Source organism: Cynocephalus volans, chromosome 1 (genome assembly GCF_027409185.1).
Source record: "Cynocephalus volans isolate mCynVol1 chromosome 1, mCynVol1.pri, whole genome shotgun sequence".
Classification (NCBI taxonomy): domain Eukaryota; kingdom Metazoa; phylum Chordata; class Mammalia; order Dermoptera; family Cynocephalidae; genus Cynocephalus; species Cynocephalus volans.
Window position 1 is genome coordinate 132,716,505 of NC_084460.1, and position 16,600 is coordinate 132,733,104.

At 37.4% G+C, this 16,600-nt stretch overlaps 1 protein-coding gene across 2 annotated transcripts in view; it reads right to left on the reverse strand.

Moving 5' to 3' along the window:
- PHLDB2 (pleckstrin homology like domain family B member 2) overlaps positions 1-16,600 on the reverse strand; it is a 107,898-nt gene that overhangs the window by 60,007 nt on the left and 31,291 nt on the right. The window lies entirely within an intron of this gene.

Here is a 16,600-nt window from a genome sequence, read left to right on the forward strand (position 1 = left end):
TCAAAGGAAGCTTTAAAGGGGACAGAGATCTTAGCATATGTACCTGGAAATAGTGTGCAATTTTTTCCTTTAGAGGTTAAAAAAAAAGAGAGAGTTGTGGGCTTAGAACTTTCTTCTACAGAGGAATGTGGCCAGCACTGCCCCACTGCAGTGTCACAGCCATCAGTAGGGAACACCATGCATCTCCTCAACCCAGCCGGTCCCCTATGGATTCACATATGGGGAAGTAATACACAAACATTCCAGAAAAACAAATTTGAGTTGAGTCCTCAAGGATAAACATGAGTCTGTCAGGTCTGTTGGGGACAGTGGGTGGCCAGGGCTTTTCTGTAAAGCAACCATAGAAGCAAAGTAACGGAGTTGTGGAATATCATGGCATGCTCAGGGATTGGCAACCAGTGTGTGGCTTCCTTAGGGGGAAGAGGGATTGAAGTACTTGCCTAGAAATGGAAGAACTTTCTTCCCATCTATATCAGGACTCACAGGATCCCAACAGCCCCCAATAAACTTTTGGTTTAAATTCACAGGGTATACTAGCAAGAGTCCGGAATCCTGATCTACAAGTGGATGGCAGAGTGGGAAGAGGTGGGGCTGACATCAAGCAAGTAGAATTTCCAGGATTCCATGTACAAATTCTGATGTCTCAATTAGGTAGGACAGTCAGGAGGGAAAACAGATGCAAGTGCTAAGTCTTTTATGCGGTTTTTTTTTTGTTTGTTTATAGAAATAAATCCTTTGGGGGTAGTAAGTCGGGCTATTATGATCAGTTCACCTCTTTCTGGGCACAGGGTAAGATTGTTCTTTTCTTCCTGTTCCCCAAACTAAATATTGATTGGCTGATGAAATGTGAGAAGAAACGTGTGTCCCTTCTGCATGAACAGCCAGCTCATGATTTATCATGTGCCTTGCTTTGCTGTAGCTGAGTGACACTCCAAATGGTGCTGGCTCCATCAGCCTGGGTCCCAAGTGACGAAATGTGGAGCGGAGGCCTAGTTCAACCCATGCTGGCTGGCTAGGGAGTGTAAGGGAGAAACAGACCTACATCACTCTAAGCCTTTGAAATAATTCTTTTTTTTTTCCTTCAGAAGCGCATTATGACTGGTAAAATGTGCTTAATTTTAGGATCAAACTAGCTCCAAACTTGGAGATGAGGGACTCAGGGATCCTACTAAAAGAAGTTCAGTTACTTACTGTGTAATAAAGAATTTGGCTTTGCCCAGTGAGAGGTCTGGCTTGTGCCACTGGCTTCTGGGACAAAATCTACACCATACTCAATAGTAAGTGTCTTTGTTTCAGGCAAGGTTGGCCACACCTGATAATCTTAGGGAGGGGGCTGGCCACTCCAGAAAGACCAAATAGGTGATTTAGTGTGGGGGTCTTGAGTCACAGGGCATTAGTCAACCTAGAGACTGACATGAACTTTGTGGGTAATCAATCAATCATGCCTCCATGAGGAAGTCCCAATAAAAACTCTGACACTAGAGCCTGGGAAAGCTTCCCTGGTGTGTGCCCAGTGCTGGTGGGGTAACACATCCTGACTCCACAGGAGGAGGACAACAGAGGTGCAGAACCCTCCTGGGCCTCGTGTAACTCTTCCTTTGGCTGATCTTTATCTGTATCCTTTCCCTGTAATAAACTGTAACTGCTACTATAATAGCTTTCAGTGAGTTCTGTGAGTCTTTCTAGTGAATTATCAAATCCTAGGGTGCTTTTGGGAATCCCTGAACTTGCAGTTGGTGTCAGAAGTGAGGGAGCTCTTGTGTGGAAACAGTGTCCTTCACCTGGTTATCAGCCTTCACACTTACCCAAACATTGCTTTAGTATTGTTTCTGTCAGTTTGGTTTTACAAATTATGTTTATGGAAGTCAGGTTAATGTCCAGATAAAAATTTTATCTTATAGGCTATCTGGAAAGTCTACTTTCAGGCCTGTGGTCAGGAAAGCACTTTATTCTGCTACCCTGCATGTGTGCACCACCAGTAGGGCTGAGCTAGAAAGAGGCACAACTGACAAATCAAAGTATAGTAACTTTGTGTGACTGTGTCTGCTCTGGAGACAACTGTAAGTTATTTGGAGAATTCTAATAATACGACAGATACTAATTGATAAATAAACATTTGTTAGATGCACATTACTATTAAGATTTTTATTACAGGTTGAGTATCCCTTATTCAAAATGTTTGGGACCAGAAGTGTTTTGATTTAGAATTTTTTCAGATTTTGGAATATTCGCATGACATACTTACTGGTTGAACATCCCAAATCCAAGAATCCAAAATCTGAAATGCTCCAATGAGCATTTTCTTTGGGCATCATGCCGGTGCTCCAAACATTTCACATTTTGAAGCATTTCTGGTTTTGAATTTTCGGATTGGAGATGCTCAACTTCTACATACATCTATTCTCCTCCATAATAATGGATAACTATGTACTAAGGGAGAGTAGGACATCAGTGATGTCAGTACCCACTTCTCAAAAACACTCAGTACACTCAAATACACAAACACAATGCCTAAAAAGATCAAGGCCACCCTGCCTAAACTCCCTAGACTTCCTTCCTCTGTCTGTCTTTATCTATCTGGTCCTCCTTTCTTCAACATACCACAGTGGCTAAGAGCACGAACTCGGGAACCAGACTGCTTGGGTTTGAATTCTGGTTCTTAGCTACTTGTGTGGTGCCAGGCAAGTCATTTAGCTTCTCTGTGTCTCAGGTTCTTCATGTATAATACAGGGGATTACTACAGTATCTACCTTATATAGTCGTCGTGAGAATTCAAACTCTGTGTGTGTGTGTGTGTGTGTGTGTGTGTGTGTGGCACTTAGAATGGTGTCTTGGGCACAGTAAAAACAACATAAGTGTTGGTTCAGTTATCTAAAGAGAGTCCTTCAGTCTTTCCCAGGTGAAGCTATCTGCCCACACTGCTATACCCTAGTCCCTCCCACTGTCCTTGTGGCTTTGTTCTAGTGATGATCCCTTCTCCTACACACTTTTTTCTCTCTATTGGCTTCTTCCTCTCTGTCTGAAAATGTACTCAATCCCCCTCCCTTTCTCCCAAAATAAACAATAAACTATCTTTTTCAGATTACCCAGTAGATCTACTCTTCTACTTCCCTACTTTCCTTCATATCTACACTTTCAACCAATCTCAAAAAAAGTCACCAATGCTCAACACTTCACTCCACTCACTTCCGGCCCTGTGCAACCTGGGGCAGTGTGCTCCTGCAGCTTAGACACCCTGCAGAAGAAGGGGCACTTCCCACTTCCTGGGAAAACTGGGAGTAAAGGGACTGGATATAGGAGAAGTGCTTGAAAATAAAGATATCAGGACTCTTCATGAAGGAAGCTCAGTGGTTCTCTCTGTAATCTTATATTTTAATGATTTGCGGGGTAAATTGACTTCTCTTCCCCACAAGAATCCTTGGACTTTAGGAACAGAATATGTATCTCAGTTTAAGTGAAAAGAACACAAACTTGGATTTAGAGTTCTGGCACTTATGAAATCTGTAATACAGTAATTTTTTTTATCAAGTTCAACTCCTCAAGTCTCAATTACCTGGTCTGTAAAATAAAGATGACAAGATTAGCACCTACCTAACCTAGGGATCTTGGTAAAATTCAATAAAGAACTGCGAGTAAGAACGTGTTACATTCTGTATGCTATAAAGTCTAAAGCTGGTGCCTGCCATATAGTAGGTGCTGTGTTTGCTAACCATGATTAGAGATGGTTTCCACCAAATGTTTGAAGTAAGTAGATAATTGTCTCATCGGCCTTGGAGAACCATCTCTAATACTGGTGAACAAGCAAACCTAAAAACTAAGCCCAATTGTTTTCAGGGAATGTAAATACAGGAGAAATATGTTATACAGCCAAATGTCTCCTTGAAAAAATCCATAAATCTATGGGGTTCCTTTAGCAACCTGAAAAGGAGAGAGAATTCCCTCAAGGCCCCAAATTCCCTGCCCCTGGAGCTTCTGCCCTGGCAATAGAGTGCTGCCCATTCACCATACTAATGGGCATGCTAATTGTTAGGGGAGTTAGGGGAGAAAGGAATCTTTTCAACCTCTCTCTGTCATTTGGTCCCTCTATCCTCACCAATAGAGAGCAACATATACTCATTTTCTATAGCACATTAAGCCCAGTGGAGAAGCTTCTAGAAGGAACTACCCTACAAAAAATCCCTTGTCCTACCCAGTGCACACAGTTCCCCCTTGACATAAAACCTAGGTTTCTATTCACATTGCCCCTGGATCCATCTTAAACTTCAGAGGTCATGAGTTTCCCTACCCTACTGAGTGCATGCATCATTCAAAAACCCGAGGAGTACGTCATATCCTGCCTTTACTCATATTCAGACAAAGAAAGTCAGTTCTTTTACCTCATCTCACAAACCATTTCCTCACCTGCCTACTTGCTTCTGAAGACTGCTATTACTTACCTGTGTGTCAACATTGCCCTCAAACCCACTTGCCTCTACTATTTCTAGCTGTGTCCCTATTTTAGAAGGAACTTGTACTTTATAAATAGAAAATAATTATATATTTATTAATATATTTAACAAACATATTTAATTAATATATTTAATAGTTTGATAATGCATAAAGTATTACAATGCATAATTATATAGATTATATATAATGCATGTATATGCTGAGGTAATGTTTATTTATTTTTTTATTTTCATTTACAACAAGTATATCCTAAAATAATATAACTTGATTTAATTAATCTTGTTAATTTTTTACCAAAGAATGTTTTCTCAACTTACTTTTTCCGCCTCTAGTGATTACTTGCATTTTGTTAGGCAGACTCTAATTACCATTTAACTAGGATCCTCTGTATTTTAGTCCTTTTCCTGATGCGACTTTACATCATTTTGCCATTTAAAATCAACTGTGGGTTATAAACTGCAAATGTGTGGGTCATAAACTGTTTTACTTTTAAAAAATATTAAGGTTGGAGGTGAACTATTGTTAAAATATTAAAAGATATCACCTGAAAGGAAACACCCATTATAAATGACTCCATAACATTTTAAGGAAGAAAAATGCACTTCTCCCTATTGACTGAAAAGCACTGGTTATAAACAAAGGAAATTCATGTGATCGATATAATCATAATTTCCACATAGCATCTAAGAAAAACAGGCCTGAGGTTTTTACTCTTATGTGAACAAGTGTTTCAGAAGAAAATCTACCACATGCCCGTGCCCCCTCTGTTAAAGAAATTATGCTATTGTTCCACACCCTTAAAGAAAATACAACGAAAATCCAATCTGTTTACATTTTCACTTTGGCTTAACCAAATTCCAGAGAAACTTTTTGTTTGTTTCTTCTGAAAGACCATTGTCTGTAAAACACAACCCATTAAAATACTTACAGAATTTTATATAATATTTTCTTTTGTTCAGTCAAAATCAGTGCATGAGAGGGATCAAGACCTTTAACTAAACATTATTTTTAATAGGATTTAGTCCTCTCTTGGCATCTGTGGGGGATTGGCTCCAGGACCTCTCTTGAATACCTACATCTGCAGATGCTCATGTCTCTGGTATAAAAAGGCATAGTATTTGCACATAGAATATGTATATCCTCCCGTTTGCTTGAAATAATCTCAAGCTTGGTTATATTATCTAATACAATATAAATGCTATGTAAATAGTTGTTATACTGTTTTTTAGGAAACAATGACAAGAAAAAAAAGTCTGTACATGTTCAGTTCAGACAAAAACATTTTTTTAATCTACAAATGCAGAACCTATGGATATGAAGGAGCAACTGTATATCCTACTCATAAAAAATAATAAATGTTTTTGTGCATAAAGAAGTTAGTAAAGTAAAAAAGTAGGAAAGTGTACATGTAGAAAAAGAGTAACAATCACATGTCAACTGAAAGTATTGTAAAGCAACTATTTATGTCAGATTTGTTACATGTAAAATACTATGTACTAAAATTTAAAAAGCATGCTACAAAGTTTTATGTATAGAAATGTAAAATAAACAATGATGTGCCTTCTTTCTAAATTTGAGAATAATATTAGCAAAGTAACTAGATTTTCCCTTCTCCCAGCACAAAAGATTTGTAAAATTACAACCTCTCTCTAACATAATTTAGGCCTTGGTCTTTATGATCTGATGGAAAAGATGACCTTTCAAAGCTTTAGCTCTGTTATGCTATAATCAGAATGAAAGAATAATAAATATATGAGAAACTTGTTTCTTTTAATTCTACTCAGCATTTTGTTAAAATCCTGTCTTTTCTCAAAATTCAAATTAAATTCCCAGAGCTGGGATATGGCTTTAGCAATTTTGAATGAGAAACGCCAATTTATCCAAACCAAAATTTTTCAACGGAACATGTCCCACAGAAAGATCCCCCCTGCAGTTAATTTAGACTTCACCAGAGCAAAGTTCTCAGCTGGCTGTCGTGAACTTTAAAAAACTAACCTCACTGACTTCAGCTTCTGGAAAGATACTTTTCCCTATTCCTCTCACTAAACACAAGTAAGAACTTTATACATGATATATAAAACAAACAGAAGAAGACTCTGAAAGGGAGAAAGAAGGCAGAGCAGACGTAGGGACCAAAGGAAAAACTTCCAAGTGTGTGCCCTGGGATTTCCTCTTGCCTCATATATCCAGTCTTAGAGCTCAGGGAGGGGAGACAACACCCCCAAACCTGGCTCAATCTTCAGGGAATATGCTGAGTGAAAAAAGCCAGACACAAAGGTTACATGCTATACACTTATGCAACATTCTTGAAATGACAAAATTATAGGAATGGAGAACAGATTAGCAAATACCAGAGGTTAAGGAGAAGGGAAGTGGGAGTGGCTATAAAAAGCCAACATGAGGGACCCTGTGGTGTTGGAACTGTATCTGTATCTTGACTGAGTCAATGTCAATATCCTGGATGTGATATTGTACTATAGTTTAGCAATATGTTACCATTGGAGGAAAACTGGGTAAAGGGTACACATGCTCTCTCTGTTATTTCTTACAATTGCATGCAAATTTCCGATGATCTCAAAGTGCCTTCTAATTGGTCTTACCTGCACACTGAGATGGCTGAAACAAAACTTTTCTGTTGAGAAAGTGATGAGTGTGTTTCTGTTGTAATACTTGTTTTCATTTTTTTTTTTTTTTTTGTCTTTTTGTGACCGGCCGCACCGCGCTCAGCCAGTGAGTGCACCGGCCATCCTTATATAGGATCCGAACCCGCGGCGGGAGCACTGCCACGCTCCCAGCGCCGCACTCTCCCGAGTGTGCCAAGGGATCGGCCCTTGTTTTCATTTTGGATGTCTCCTCCCCCCCTCCTTTTTTTGAAAAGTTGATCTTAAACTTTAAAAATATTCTCCACAGCAAATATTACCATAAACTTTTCTAAAACTAGAGAAGAAAAATTCACATTATAAGAAATATCCAGCACAGCCACTAAAGCTATTATATGATGAGAAATTTAAACAAAGGTAGCTCAGTAAATAGTTGGCTTTTAATTTAGATATACTAAGTAATTTGACAACAAATATGGAGGACCACTTTTAATATAAAGAATATTTCTCCCTCATGTACTTCTACTCCCATATGTCTGTTGGTACCAATAAACTACATTTTCAATTTTCATCTACTTTGTACATTTTTTCTATGAATTTTATTTATGAGCCTTATGTCTTATAAAAAAGAATGGGACTTCTTTCATAACTGACATTGTAGCATACAGTCACCTTCTATATTTCAGCATTTAGCCTGAGAATATTAAACTATGCTAAGATTCAGAACACACATCCCCCAAATTCTGAGCAGGAATTTTTAAATGTGTGGCACCATCAAGAGGCAATGGCCTGTACTGCCACTGTAACAAGAACCTAGGTTTGCTCTCAAGTACAGAGGAACTTGCTTTTAATAGCAATTGCCATAGACTTCTGCAATATAGAATTACATTAAGACTTCAGCTCTGTGGTTCTCAAATGTGAAGTCATTAGATTATTGCTAAACACTAATTTTTCTCTTCCCACTCCTTTTCTGCCCATCTATCTCACCAATTGAAAAAGAAGGGGGGAAAAAAAAGATGTGACAACTTTTTCACTCTCAGGTAACTGAGGATAACTGGCAGTCCTAATTTGCCAATGATTAATTCCTTCAATATTTAATGAACATTTCTACATATATGCCAGCAATTTGCTGTACAAAAGACACAAAAAGAAAGTTCTTGCTTTATACTCTACTGACCCAAGGTGATCTGATGATAGATAACACTCATCCTTATATTAATTTAGAGTTACTTTATAGACTTATAGGTTATAGACTTACTTTAATTAGAACAAAGGAGGCCTGTTGACTTAAAGAATGGGTAGCTTATTTAGGCGGCAGCATCAATCTAATCCTGTGCTGTCCAATGCATTATGCTTAATTTCATTTTTTTTTAACATAAGAAAATTTAAACTTGCATATGTAGCTTACATTTGTGGCTCAAATTATATTTCTGGCCTAGATCATATAAAACATCCAAGCAAGGTATGAAAGTGAAAGGAGGCAGAGAACAGACACATTAGAGCTGTGGGGGGCTGAGGGCCTCAACCCTGCCCCCACTGGCTTCCACAACCAGCCCATCGAGGACCACTGAGCTGCCGCAGGAAGTGCCCCGAGCCAGCGTGGTGGGGGGTCGAGGGCTTCAGCCATACCCCACTGACATCTGCATCCAGCCCAGCAACCACTGACCAAGCTGCCACTGGAAGCCCCCTGGTCTCCCCTGACAGAATGAGGGGGGAGCCACAGGCCTGACCACACTCCCCCTCCTTCTTCCTCCTCCTACCCTATTTCCCTCCCCTTTTCCTTCTCCCCTATCCCCCAGCTGCTCTGCAGCAACACCTTAGAATGTAAAAAAATAATAATATTAATAAATAAATTTAACCCCCCCCCCCAAAAAAAATAAACATTAGAGCTAAGAAAAGGTACAGAAATAATTCAGTTTAAGGCTTAGGCTGAATCTGAAGATTAAATCAATTAATGTAACAATGACCATTCTAATCCAGAACATAGAAAGTCATCATTTCTAAATACCCCTTTAAAAAGTCCAAGTAAACCAACCTCTCACCCTATCTGCGGTTTAACTCGTTCACTTACCACTAGTAAAACCATTTTATTTATTTATTTATTTATTTATTTATTTATTTATTTATATTTATTATTTTTTTTTAAAAGATGACCGGTAAGGGGATCTCAACCCTTGGCTTGGTGTTGTCAGCACCACGCTCAGCCAGTGAGCAAACCAGCCATCCCTATATAGGATCCGAACCCGTGGCCTTGGTGTTATCAGCACCGCACTCTACCGAGTGAGCCACGGGCTGGCCCGTAAAACCTTTTTTAAAAAAAAATTAAAACTATATTCAGGACATAGGAAGAGAAAGGGCCACATCAGGAAGGAGATTCTTTTCAAGTCAACCTGGAGGACAGAAGTTTTCAATACTTAAGCTTGCCTTCACATTTCAAAGACTTTCTTCTTTAAAAACAAAATAAAACAAAACAAAACAAAAAACAAGATTAATACTATGATGAAGCAACAATAAACGTTCTCTCAACACTGTCCATTCTGCTACTCAACCAAGAAATGCTGTCAAACTTACAATATAACTCAGCACAGCCAAAAAAGTCTGAATGCCCAAGTTGTTTTTTGGGGTCAGAATTCACTAGGATGTGGAGACAGCAAGAACCATGTACAGAAGCAAAACACATCCACAGGCTGAGTAACTTTCCTTGACAATGTCTTACTTCCCACTAATCTTAGGTTCCTAAGCAATTTTTCCTAATTACAAAATTGAATAATACCAACCTATTTATTCTCTGAACACCTTCAGTAGATTAGAGAGCATATGTCTGTGTGTGTGTGTGTGTGTGTATTTTTTTTTCTTTAAATAAAATGCCAAACCTCCTTAAACAAATATGCTCAATTACACTTCTAATTAGTTTTAAAAACATTAAAGCTATGGTCTGCTTAATAGTACACAAGCAAGACTCTGGGATCTGCAGCCTTGGTTTTCATATGACCCTGGAAAGAGCGCCAATTCTTACAAAGAATGCTACAAAATTTTCAAAGTAAATAAAAATAACTTATTTTCATATTTTTATTTTCAGTTGAAAGTTGGAAGGGAATTTCTCCCTTTCTGGGACGTAAAAATAACACATTTAGGCTGAGATGTTTGAATTCTTTTGTATAGAACTTCACTGTTACCTGGAATTAAATGCATATTGTCTGGGAACCAGGGGTGCAACCTACAAGCACAGAATAAGGAAAGCCAGGATGTCATGAACAGGCATCGAAAACATTCAATTCTCTTCAAAAACATGTATACATCGCTTCCAGTACTCTAGTCATCTGGCTAGGAGGTAGATGTGCTGCAGTGAGCAAGAGAGACATGGTCCCAGCCTCTTACAAATTAAAATTCTTTAGTTATAAAGTGCTTCCAGAGGAGAGCTATAAGAACAAACTATTTTTCAAGCAGTAAAGAATTGCTGACCCAGAAATTTCACCTATTCACATAACTACCATGGAACTATTAATACGTGTCTTGAAAGAAAGCCAACATCATCTTCAGGGAATGCATAGTAGTCAAGTATGTAAAAAATCAGAGATTCTTACTTCATGGTGCCTGAGAGCTGGCATCACATTACAATATGTTTGAGAAATAAGCACGAAGTGTGGTGGCCTTACATAGTTCTAAATGGAGACAATGCTGTTTACCAAGGCACTGCAGATGGCTGTCCTCAGCCAGAAGGAAAATATTGGACTGCTACAGTACAATTTGTGGGAATCCATTGGTTCTCCTCAATAGCACACAGATGCTTTTGGCAATGTAACCAAATGAATGCTCCTTTTTTTTTGCAGATGGCCAGTGTGGGGATCCCACCCCTTGACCTTGGTGTTACCAGCACCATGCTCTAACCAAGTGAGCTAACTGGCTATCCCAAATGAATATTCTTAAGGGCAGTGGGGTTTGATTTAAGTTCTTTATTTCCCCATTTTCTTTTTAAAATGATTTTTACTGCCCTGGACTATAAGATGCACTAGATTGCCATCACTACCTCTAGATTACTGGGAGGTATGCAGGTATCAAATGAAATGAATAAAAGAATATCCTGTCTACTTTATAATGATTTCTCTAGTCTCTAGAACATCTAATTTGTCAAAGAATCAGCATCCCAGCCCTCTAGAGATACCTTATCTATTAATGTCCTCTACTTGGAACTCAACTCAGAATGAGGGAGTTAAAATGACCACTGGCTAGCCCAAATGGTGTCACAAGGTCTATGAACTGAAATATACACACTTTATGCACACAGGGCCCTCTTAAGACCTTACTTGTACTGAGTAACTCTTAGTTTAGAACATTTTTAGTCAAGGACTGATATATGGTTTCTAAAATCATAAAAAAGGCTGACATAACAACAAAAGCATAAATTGGCAGCTGAGAGCAAGAAAGAAGAAAAATTATATAAAAAAACTAAGTTCAAATAGCACAGCAGTTGGAGGCTATTTAATACAGACTCAAAGTGAATTATTATATCTCATTAATAGGTCCTTGGAGGTTCATAATTACAGTTCAATATTTAGTACTCAATAAAATTACCTTGAGTTTTCAAATAAAGGTTGAACAAGTAAAAAAAAAAAAAAAATCCAGAGAGAACACTGGTATTCAGCTGAGCTAAAAATACTATAGTTATGCTTAATGAACCGGCTTTTTCCTGCTTGGTTTCCTTATTAATGAGTTAAATAAATCTTCAGCACCTATTCATTCTATATTTATATAAGTTGTGTTTACTTTTAGAAAATTAAGCTTTGGCAATTTGGAAGTCCCACTGCAATGTCCAAGTAGACTCACTCTGTGGAGTCAATTAAATCGCATGGCCCACAAAGCGGATCTCTAGGTACTTTTTTTAACTTCTGGAGTAAATCCCTAGTGGCAGAAACTACCTTCTCTGACTCTCCATTCTCTGCAGTTTTTGTTTTCCTGAGTCTGTACTTTTGTTTTGTTTCTGGTTCTTGGCCAAGTTTAAGTCTGCACACACAACTTATAGTTATCCTCACTGGTGGCAGCAGTGACTAGGAGTCTGGTTTTATGTTCTGACCAGTTGGTGATCTGTCAGGTAGAATTGGAATCTTCGGTGAGAGATGACAGTATATTTGTTTGTTGTTTGTGTTGTTTGTAATTTGTCTGTTTTTCTATTTGTGTGCTCAAATCAGGAAAATATTTTGTGCCCAATGGAAAAGCAATCAGCCTTTTGAGGTCTGGAGGAGTGAAATTTTGTGTTCCAGTGTTTGCCTTTGATCTGCAGTAGCTGTAGAACTTATGCTGTGTCTGCTCTTTGTCTGTCTCTGTACATGAGAAAAAAAATCACTGTGTGGGGGTGAAATATTTTCCTACCTCCTGAGGATAATAACAATAAATTAAAATAGAGGAGGTCTGCTGTTCTGACTGGTTTATAGAGACAAACACACATTTAAATAAATCTAACATTTTTAAATTCCAAGAAAATGTAGTAAAATTCTGATACAGTCATCCTTCAGTATCCTTGGGGGATTTGTTCCAGGACCCCCAGCACCTACCAAAATCTGAGGATGCTCGCATCCCATGGATACTGTATTTTCGATCTGTGGAAACTATGGATAAGGGAGGGCCCACTATGTAAGCGTCTTTCCCTTGTTTTATCAGTATATAGAGTAACATAAGTGTGATTTCATTTTTTAAACAAGACTTGGATTTATCATGAAGAAACTAGTTTATCTAAACTTCTTAAATGTCTTACATTAGTTTACTGAAAACACAAGCTAAAATATATAAGATTAACATATAAAATCTGTACACACACAAACCGAATTATAATTGTGACAAACCTTTCTACATCAACAGTAATTATTTTCTGTGATTTGTCAGCTTGAACATAATTTTCAATATCTTTAAGTACCTTTGTCTTAAAGAGCCTGATTGTTCCAGATTGTAAAAGAAGACAATGAAGTACAAGTTGATGGAAAGAGAAAATTGTAGGCTTACATAAAGGGAGCCTGATTTGACTTGGTTTATAATACCTGCAAATAGTACATATATAAAGAAGTGGCAAAATGTTAAAATTTTAGCAAAGTTTGCATAATTTTGACGGATTTATTCATAAAGTAATTTTAAAAAATGTTAACGCTTGACAAGCACCCTATTAATGTAAAACTAAAATGCACTTATCTCTACTGAAATGACAAACTGATCTTGTAGAAATCATCCTATGCTTAGAAAAGATGGTAAAAAGTTATTCTACATAATCTGCCCACAGAGTAGAGATTTAGTACTTCACAAGAGTAACTTTTTGTGGTTTGTGCTAACTGGGATATATCCTTGCATATTTAAAATAACAAAAACAGTTCCTCATTTCTGAATGATTTAAGTTTCCTGTTTATTATAAAATAATCTATTGTCACTTTATTACGTAGCCAACATCACTGCTCTCAGGCATACACAATCCTCTATTATTCAAGAGATGAAATCTCCTCTGATTAATATTTGATTTTGCCTTCTCAAGATCAGACAAGAGCCTAAATTCAGAAAAATTGTTTTTTCCCAGGATATCTTATACATGATCTATCTTTAGGTTTTCTAGGAGGGTCTCTGGGCAGTAACTAAGATTTGTTCTTTAACCTTACAAAAAGAAAGATGCTAAAAATAATTAGGTTTGTTTGATATGCCCTTTAGGTTTAAATAGCCCAACACTATCAAGAATTGTGTAGAATGATTTGTCAAATCAAATAGGAAACTCAGCCTTCCCTATGACAATTTTGTACAGGTAAAATATTATTATTATAAATAATGTTCAAAGACTGAGTACAGAAAGGCCCCAAATATATGCCATTCTCTGTGATATGTTTTTACCCTAAGGGAAAAGACTGATTAAAAAGACCAACATCTTATACCCTGATAAAGAGTATTAACTGTCCTTAATGTTGATACTGTTTGTTAAATTAACCAGTTCACCTAGTGGTCTCTACTTTTCCTCCTGAGCTTGCCTAAAGACTCTGCTATAAGTTATAGACTAGAATGTGCTTAATAACAATAATAATAATAATAATAATAATAATAATAATAATAATAACAGTTCCAGAACCTCATGGATAGTACTCTACCAGGTACTTTTATTGCCTGATATTTCAACAAAATACACGTATGGATAGAGATTTCTGAGCTGACATTGTGTAGACAAGAATGAGACAGTACTAGGCAGATAAATCAGATTGTCAGGACTCTTTTTAGTCCAGAAATAGATGTGGCTTCATGAAATCAAATTAATTACATAGAACTGATAGAAATGATAACAGAAATTGAATTTCTAAATGTGGATATGCAGTTTGGAATACCATTGATGTTACTTTTATTATTTTTTTCCTACTTATTCCTGTATTTGTATGTATCATTTTTAAGGTTCTATTTTTTGATGAGGAAAACCCTTTAGTGTTCATCCTGCTATGTCTCTAACCTCAATTTAGCTGACTCTGATCCTGCAAACTAAATGAAATATTCTTTTAAAGGTAGCTTATTCTCATTGATTCCTCAGAATTCAGGAAGAAATATTTTTTGAGTCACTTTACTTTTTAACGGCAATATCATTATTTGCATAGGCTCAATAAGAACCTGTCCTCCTTTCTACCGAGATATAATTGAACAGACTATACAATGAAGGCCAAACCTGGAGTGTCACATTTGAAAATAAGCTTCATTTTATCATGTGTGACAACTATTAAGCCCACTATTAAGGAAAAGGGATTACAACTTCATATTTGCAGCAATACTCACAAAGCTCTCCCATGAACCCGTTTATGACTTAAAGTGTCCCATCTTTACAGGCAGTAAGGAATTTTGGTCACTTCCTGGATTGCCTGGAACCTTAGAAGATTTGGAGAATCTGGAGGAAACAGAAATTCGCCACTTATGGACGTTAAGAATGAAACCCAGTGGAGGTGAATTTCTTGAGTTTGGTTTCCTATTTTTGGAACAGAAGAGTAAGTGAAAGCATTTAAGGAAGATCTCTGGAGTGATGGAATCCATTGAGAATGCTCTCCTAGATGCCTTAATACATCATTAGAAGTTAATTCTCTGGCTTTACTAATAATTGCTCAGCACAGTATAGCACTATATTTGTTGTCCATATGTAAGAAGGCTTTTATATGCTAATTAAAACTTCCTCTGAATTTATGTCAAGGAATGAAGCCCAAACACAATGCCATTTTGTGACCATGAATAATCTCTGAAGTTTATTTATGATAACAAAAGTGACTGTCATACGAGAGCACTGTCTAACTGACCTGCCCAGGGACCCTAACCCTCTAGGGTATGCAGTTTGTTTTCATTCACTCTTACTTGTTAGGATATTGGTAAGCTCTGTGAGCGTGGACATTAATGTACCAAAAACTGGGAGTGATGCAACTGATTCTTGTTCTGAAATGTCAAACTTTGTATACATGAAAATGGCTTCTGTCCATTATAATCCAAAAGTTACAATTTTATTGTTCTATATGGCATTAACTAGTTTTGTATATGACTCAATAATCTTATTCCAGCACACTATCTTTTAGTAATTAAAATACTTCCGATGACTCTATACTTTTGTAAACTAGTTTTACCATCTGTGGCTTCTCTCATGAAGGAAATCATTAATCATTAATGAGTCAAAATAATCTGACACATATTCATTCTAAAAGAAAAAACAAAAACCTGTGTTTAAAAGAGAATGGAAAGATACAGTTTGTTCTCATTCATTAGCGGGACTCCTAAGGGATGTTTCCTCTTGTCTTCTTATGTTCAATATATTTCACCATAAGCATCAATTCCTTTTAAATGGATCATCAATTCAATAAATTTTGTGAGTATCTTTAGTTTGGAATGTGCTAAGAGACATGGCTGAAGAAAGGATGGGATGTTGATCAGCGTAGAGAAAAGACCGAGAACCATGAGGCAGCCCTTCCACTTTCCAGACAAGTTGCTACAAAGACAAATGCACTGCCTAATTCCCCATGAATCATGACTTCACTGCTAACTTCCATGCACATGCAAATGTAATTATATAAATAATACAGACTGGCGCTTCCTCATAGTCTTAAAAAAAAGTTCGTAAGATTTGTAAGAAATTTAGAAAAATTCACAACTACCTTTGTTAGCTTTTTCAAGAATTTATACTTGTAGAAACTCTGCAAAGAAACTAAATTAACATTAGGCTCCTGCAGGCCTTCAAAATACTGTACCCACCTGTAGGGGATTGAATGTCCCCCCAAACTCACTGAAGCTTGAATTGTGTCCCCCAAGTTTTATGTATTAGAAACTTGGCCCCCACTGTGACTGTTAAGAGGGTGGGAAATCCTGTTATGGTAATTGAAAGGCAGAGACTTGAAGTGGTGATTAGATTGTAGGACCATGCCATAGTGATTGGATTAATAATACTGGTCAAGGGCATGGTTCTGAGGGCTTTAAAAGGAGAGTGATTGAGGAGGTTAGTCTCTCTGCTCTCTCTGCTCTGCCATTGTTGCAATGTGATACCCTGCCATCACTGTCACCACCACCAAGGCCTTCACCAG